Raw genomic sequence first — 7479 nt, forward strand, 5'->3', positions numbered from 1 at the left:
TGACACTTCTGATGTCACTTCCGGTTCACACCCTCCTGGAGCCGCCTCTTCCTGCCAAGAACCTTTATATCTGGAAGCAACGTCACCTTGATGAGTCTATCTTAGAGACTCACATCATTACGACGTTTCTTTTTTTCAATGCGCTATACCTTGTGTTTTGTATGAATATACGGTGTTAGCTTTCATGGTGCCCCAAAGATTTGTTATCTCTTTTTGTCCCTTACAATTGCCATCATCAAAAAAGAAGGAAGGACAATGCGCTAAGCTGAATGGAACTGTTGCTACTTTGCAACATCATAAATAATACTGCAATGAACACCGAGGTGGAAAGACTGGGATATTGACAACGAACGAGAGTAAAGCCTGATAATGAGCACATTTACTTAAAAATGAATGTTCCTTCCTTGCATCCAGAGCCTGTTGGGATAGACTCCAGCTTCCTCTCAAATTTGTTCAGGGTTTAGAAAATGGATGGGTGATCATCAGCCATACTCTCAGATGAGTCACCTTCACATTTTAATGTCAACAGGAAATGCCTCATAAAGTAACAGTTTTACGGAAACCAGCCACAGCTATCGTTGTGCTGCTTGTGAAGTCATGTTCACTCTTCAGTGTCCTGATCGCCTTCCAGTGTGCCATAACTCTCTTCTTGATCCCCTGAATTTTCTACAAGGCTCTATTTTTCCAGTGCCCTGCTTGTCTTCAGGTTAATATGCTGGCTACTACAATACAGTCTGCACCCATGACCACTTGTCCATTGATATTGTAATATGGCTTGAGATTCATACATCTATGCTTATCCACACTCGAGGCAATGATCTTTCTGTGCAGCTTGTTTTAACATTACCTCACAAGGAGTAGTGGGGAAAACTATAAAGTTGCATTATTACCTCACGTGTTGTAAGGGTGTTTAAAGTTTGGTGCACAATTCGAGAAACGCTTGGCTGTGACATACTGTACATAAATCATCATTATTGCAAAGCTGCATTTTACACATAATGTTACACTGGCAATTTGGCTGAAACAGCTTTGGTTCTCTGCATAGGTGGAGCGATCATGTAATAGATAGATAAGATAGAATTCTTTATTGTCATTATGCATACACATAACAAATTTTTTTGTTGGTAGGACTCTGCTTTAAAGCAGAATACTTAAAATACACAATGCACTATAAATAATAAAATAAACATAAGTAAAAAGTCCAGACTTTTCCTGAGATAGTACGCCTGCAGAGACCAGTAATCTGTGTGCGTGGGTCTGCAGGGGAGGAATACGAGTGTGTGTGTTTGATTACGAGGGAAAGTGCGTGTGCATGTCTACAGGGGGGCAGGCTAGGGGTAGATGTATGTGTGTGTATCAGCAGGGGCAGATGGACTTCACAACTCTGGGTAAAAAACTGTCTTTCAGTCTGCTGGTACGTGTTTTTATGTTTCTGTACCGCTTTCCTGAAGGCAGTGGTACAAAGTCCATTTCTCGGATGGGTGAGATCCGGAGCTATACATTTGGCCCTCTTCTGCACCCTTCAAGCATATAGAGTCCAGGTCTAGGAGAGGACTTCCTATGATCCCCTGTGCTGTTCTCACCACCTGTGCCAAGTCTTTCCTGTCCTGTGCTGTGCAGCTGCCATACCACACTGTCACACTGTGACAGAGAATGCTTTCTATAGAGGATCTGTAGAAGTTTGTGAGCAGCCGAGAGGAGAATCCAGCACGTCTCATCTTCCTGAAGAAGAAGACTCTTTGTTGGGCCTTCTTAACCAGGTGAGATGTGTTCAAAGACCAGGTCAGATCCAATGTGATGTGGATACCCTCCTCATGTATGAATATAGGAGCATGTTCTGTTTTTCTGGAAATTCCTACAGTCCACAATGACTTCTTTGGTCTTACTGGTGTTCAAGATGAGGTTGCTGGCTAAGTACCATAGTGCTAGGTGTTATATCTCCTCTCTGTGGTGAGTCTCATCATTGTCTGATATGAGACCCACCACGGTCATATCACCCGCAAACCTCGCAACCATATTTGTGGCATGGATGGCAGAGCAATCATGCATAAATAACGTGAGGAGTGCTGGACTGAGCACAAAACCCTGTGGTGTGCCTGTGTTCAAAACCAGTGTGGCTGATGTACGATCTCCAATTGTAACCACCTGAGGCCTGTTAGTGAGAAAGTCCCTGATCCAGAGACACAACGATGCGGACAGACCCAGATTATGAAGCTTTTGTATCAGCTTGTCCGGGATTATGGTGTTAAATGCTGAACTAAAATCAACGAATAGCATCTTAATGTAAGTGTTAGGGCACTGCAAAAGAGTCAGGGCTAAGTGAAGTACTATTGAGACGGCATCCTCTGTAGATCTGTGCCTCGTGTAGGCGAACTGATGGTTGTCAAATCCAGCAGGAAAGGCATCCTTGATGTACTTTAGGAGGATTCTCTCAAAGCACTTCATTATTACTGAGGTAAAAGCCACAGGGCGGTAATTATTAAGGCAGGTGACTGCTGATTTTTTAGGCACTGGCACAGTAGTGGGGGATTTGAGGCAGACAGGGACCATTGCAAGTTGTAGAGAAAGGTTGAAAATGTCCAGAAAGACTCCTGCCAATAGATCAGCACATATTTTCAGTGTCACCTTATCCGGTCCTGCAGCTCTGTTGGTGTTGATCCTCCTCAGGGTGGACCCCACTTGGTGTAGTTGCAGGACTAGAGGCTGTGACAGATATTATTCAAATCAATCTTTTATGAGTTCATTGTTGTTTAGTGTTTCCAACACATTCAGCTTTTCTTGGGATTTGCATGATGATACAGTATCTATCTGAACACCATCTTCTGCCAACTCTTAGCAAGTCAGGAGAGCTCACAAGCTCTCCTAAATTGCAGTGAAGTTAGGAGTAGCTTGTAAATTTAGAAAAACTGATAAAACGCTTTTACTCTTATTTATAATCAAACTCGCGTCACTCTATAAATTTTGAGGCAGGTAGTTGTTTTCCTACTCTGAGACACTTCATAAATACGGGCCCAGACTTTTAGCGAAATTCCTAGGAGTAACTCTGAGATGTTTGATAAATGCAGGCCAAAAATGAGGTTCTACAGTAAGAAGATGGAAAAAATAAATTTCTAGAATGCATTAGGTCTGATGGAGATGGAACAGGAGAATACTGAGGAAAGTGAAGAAGGGCAGGATGAGATGGGAATGGGGCAGCCCGAGAAGAACTGATAGCAACACCAATAAGAGAAGGAAGGTCCAAGGGCGGCTATTTAAAAGCCCAAGAATAACAAGGCACTTCAGTTTCAATGGGTGGCTGTAGATGGTTATGGTTTTGCTAACATTTTGCTTTTTCTTTTTCACTTCCATACTATTTCCTTGTTTTAAATGTTTACTGCATATTTTATCACTATTTTGAGGCATCATTTTGTTTTTGTAATGAGCAGTTCAATCTCTCAGCTTTATAGATCTGACAGGCTTCCGTCGCTATGTCCTACCACCAAGAGTCGTGTCAGGTGAATGACGTGATGCTATTTAAACTGGCACTGTGTATTATTTAGTTGTCCAAGTTTGTGGATCACTCTCAAAGACTTTAGCTTGCATATCTTAGATTTTGGGTTAATAACTTCTTGCTTTTTTTTTGTTTCACCTATTTGTTTTGGCAATGGGCAGTGGAAATTGATCTATCAAATAATTAATCTTCATGTTAACCAAAGTCTTTCACAATGTAAACCACCCTAAGGCACTTTACAGAGAAAACCAGCAACTTAAAGGAAGATTAAAAACGTGCAACATTAAAACAAAATGTATTTTTCTGAGCCTGCATACATGTAAGTAAGCATTGACTAATGAAAATGGCAAAGAAGAGAAGGTCAGTGAGTTGTTGTTCATGGTTTCAACTTGACTAATGATAAAAAATCACTGAAAAACCTAAATAATCTAAATACATTAATGCATCCACATATGACCAATAGGTGGCATTGCAGCACCCCAAACCCCTGACACAACCACCGAAACACAAGTCCTGGTTCAATAAAAACATTTCCCTTACAAAAGGCTTTTGACAGTAATACTGTATAATCACAACACAATTCTTCTCCTGCTCTTTTTCTCTCCTTCCATTCCTCCAGACGAGCTTTGTCCTTCTTCCACTCGACTCTGACTCCAGTTGAAGGTTGCCTTCTGCCTTACCTTGTGGAGCTCCTTTTATACTGGACCTGGGACGGTGACCCAGCATGACTTGTGGGGAGCCCTTCCAGGTTGTTTGAGAAGCAGGGTAGTACTCCCCAGGGTAGTAGCACCCTCATGTGGCACCCCAGACCCCAACAGGACTGCACTTTCAAACTCCATTTCCCATAAGCCCCAGCGGGTGTCCAAGCTGAGACAACCCCAGCGATCTACTGCCACCTAATGTATTGGGGACAGAAGACAACTCCAGCAATCCACTGCCACCTAGCGTATTGGGGATGAAAATGCTCCTGGCCTGCAGCTTCTTGGCAGGAGGTCATGCCATCGTCCAACCAGCAGGCCTTTCGGTCCTTCATGGCACCAACAATATAAGTGTGAAAAAGCTTCATTAAGAAACATGAAGGTGATCAGGTAATGTTGGAACTAATAGCTCTCTGTCAGTCTGATTCTGGAGTTTAACATGATGAGCCCACCTTCACTTCCCTTCTCCATTTTCTAGTGTTCATATTTTGAGCTTCATTTTTATCAGGCTACAAACTATTTGCAATTCTATCCTTCTTTTGTTCCCCTGGAACATATTATGGTACCAAGACAAAATACTGACAGAGACATTTATAAAGCTATAAAGATCTGTGGCATGCTGCTTGCTGTTCTTTTCCTCTCCTCCATCTGGCAAAGGGCTAAGATCTATCAAGACTAAGACTAGTGGATTTCATAGCAGGTCGTACCACAAGCTGTGACGTACTTGACCTGACCTTAATATTCTTCACTGCTAATTTTATAAATATGTCTCAGTGTGGTCTTGTTGAATTTATCAGTTTATTTAAGCTTTTGAAGAGTGAGAACTACTGCTATCTTTAAATTACGTATTTCTATAAATGTTTTACTGTTTTCACCAGGTCCGTGCAAAAATTGGGTCTATGGCAAAAAATATAGCTAGTTGGTTACATAATTCAATATATTTTGAAAGATTTTATGCATCTACATACAACATTCTTTTTTCACTTTGTATTGCATTGTGATCCCCATAAAAGGTGCTAAATAAAATACAGTAATGGCTCAAATGTTTGGTAAGATTTCTTAAAATAATTTCCTGTTTATATATTTTGAATATATAAAGTAACCGTCACAAATCCCATATATCTCAAAATGCAAATATATTTTAAAAAATAGGTACCATTAGAAATCACAAAGTGTATTTATAATACCTTCAGCTTGCACCAGGCAACCAACAAAAACAAAGTAAAGACTATTCAAAAAGAAGGAAATCAAGTAAAATGTTTATAGGCAAATAAAGAAATAAAAAATGATATAAATAGTAATACATTTTTTCAATGGTGCCACGGACTTTAACTTAAAAGTCGATCCATTCTTGAAGTAGAATAAATAGCAGAAATAGTATAGTCTGTTACAGAAACTAATACCCTAATTGTTGTTCTCCCATTTTGTGTGCATCATACATCTTGACAGGCAGCAACAGTAAAGCAATTAAAAGGAAACAATCAGTTCTTCTTGTCCCACTCAGTTACCATTCTAACTTTCTGGCAGCATTAGCTGTTCCCATCAGCTTCCCCAAACTCATTAGCAGTCTTCACTTCGGCTATGCAAACTGTAGCAGAAACACACCATTAGACCTGGGGAAATACTGTTGAGGCCTGCAAGTTCCAGACACAACTGTGCGGCTACACATCAAACTTTTTTTTTTTTTAAAGAGGAACCACGACTAAATTGACTTCTGTATTTTATTTTTAAAATATGCAGCACACAAACAACATTAACTGAACAACAGATGAAGGATCCTCTCTACCTAAAATCTACATTTTCTTCATACCTGTCACATACAATTTAATCAGTTTATACTTGGTGGCTAAATACTCTTTTTTTCTGTTCTTATTTTTGATATTACATTGGCATGCAAAAGTTTGGGCACCCTTGCTTAAAATGTCTGTCACTGTGAATGCTTAAGTGAGCAGAAGATTAAAGATGACACATTTCTTTTAATATTTTAAACAAGATTACACTTTTATTTTTATCATCCACAGGTAACAAATTTCAAAAAAAGATTAAAAGGGCCTAAAGCAAATGTTTGGGCACCCGAGATGGTCAGTACTTAGTAAGACCCCCTTTGGCAAGAATCACAGCTCGTAAACGCTTTATGTAGCCAGCTAAGAATTGGTCCTTGCAAAAGGGTTCTAATTCTGTAAGATTCTTGGGCCATCTTGCATGCACATCTCTTTTGAGATCTAGCCACAGATTTACAATGCTGTTTAGGTGAGGGGACTGTGACAGCTTGCTCCTCTCTAGGTATTCCATTGTAGATTTTGAGGTGCGTTTTGGATCATTATCTTGTTGTAGGACCCATCCTCGTTTTAACTTCAACTTTTTACAGATGTGTGATGTTTGCTTTCAGAATTTGCTGATATTTATTTGAATCCATTTTTCCCTCTACCAATAACATGTCCCCTGTGCCACTGGCTGCAACACAAGCCCAAAGCATGATTGACCCACCCCTATGCTTAATAGATGCAGACATGTTCCTTTCCTGGAATTTTGTATCCTTTTTTCTCCAAACATACCTTTGCATATTGTGGCCAAAAAGTTCTATTTTGACTTCATCAGTCCACAGGACTTGCTGCCAAAATGCATCAGGCTTGTTTCGATGTTCACTTGCAAATGTCAGGTGGTTACAACTGGAAAAGTTTCTTCAGCTGACTCTATCACGAAAGTCATATTTGTTCAGGTGTCGCTGCACAGTAGAACAGTGCACCACCACTCCAGAGTCTGCTAAATCTTCCTGAAGGTCTTTTGTCATCAAAAGGGGATTTATTTTTATTTGCCTTTCTAGCAATCCAACAAGCAGTTATTTCAAGATGTATTCTTGGTTTTCTCAGACATCAACCTGACCTTCACCGTTCTTGTTACCTGCCATTTCTTAACAGCATTAAAAACTGAGAAAACAACTGCTTGAAAATGCTTTGCTATCTTCTCGTAGCCTTCTCTTGCTTTGTGAGCATCAATTATTTTATTTTTTTCAGAGTGCTAGGCAACTGCTTAGAGGAGCCCATGGCCGTTGATTGTTGCAACAAGGTTTGAGGAGTCAAGGGAATTTATACAGCTTTGCAGTTTGCATCACTCGAGGTTTCTTAATGATGACTGTGAATAAGGCATAGCCCTAACAAGCTAATGAAGGTCTGAGACCTCAAATATCTTGGCGTGCCCAAACTTTTTCATGGTGCTCCTTTCATGTTTTAATAATTGTACAAAACAAAAAACAATACACTAATCCTGCATAAATTGCTGAAAAGAAATATG

The sequence above is a fragment of the Polypterus senegalus genome, chromosome 13, assembly GCF_016835505.1.
Source record: "Polypterus senegalus isolate Bchr_013 chromosome 13, ASM1683550v1, whole genome shotgun sequence".
Taxonomy (NCBI): Eukaryota; Metazoa; Chordata; class Cladistia; order Polypteriformes; family Polypteridae; genus Polypterus; species Polypterus senegalus.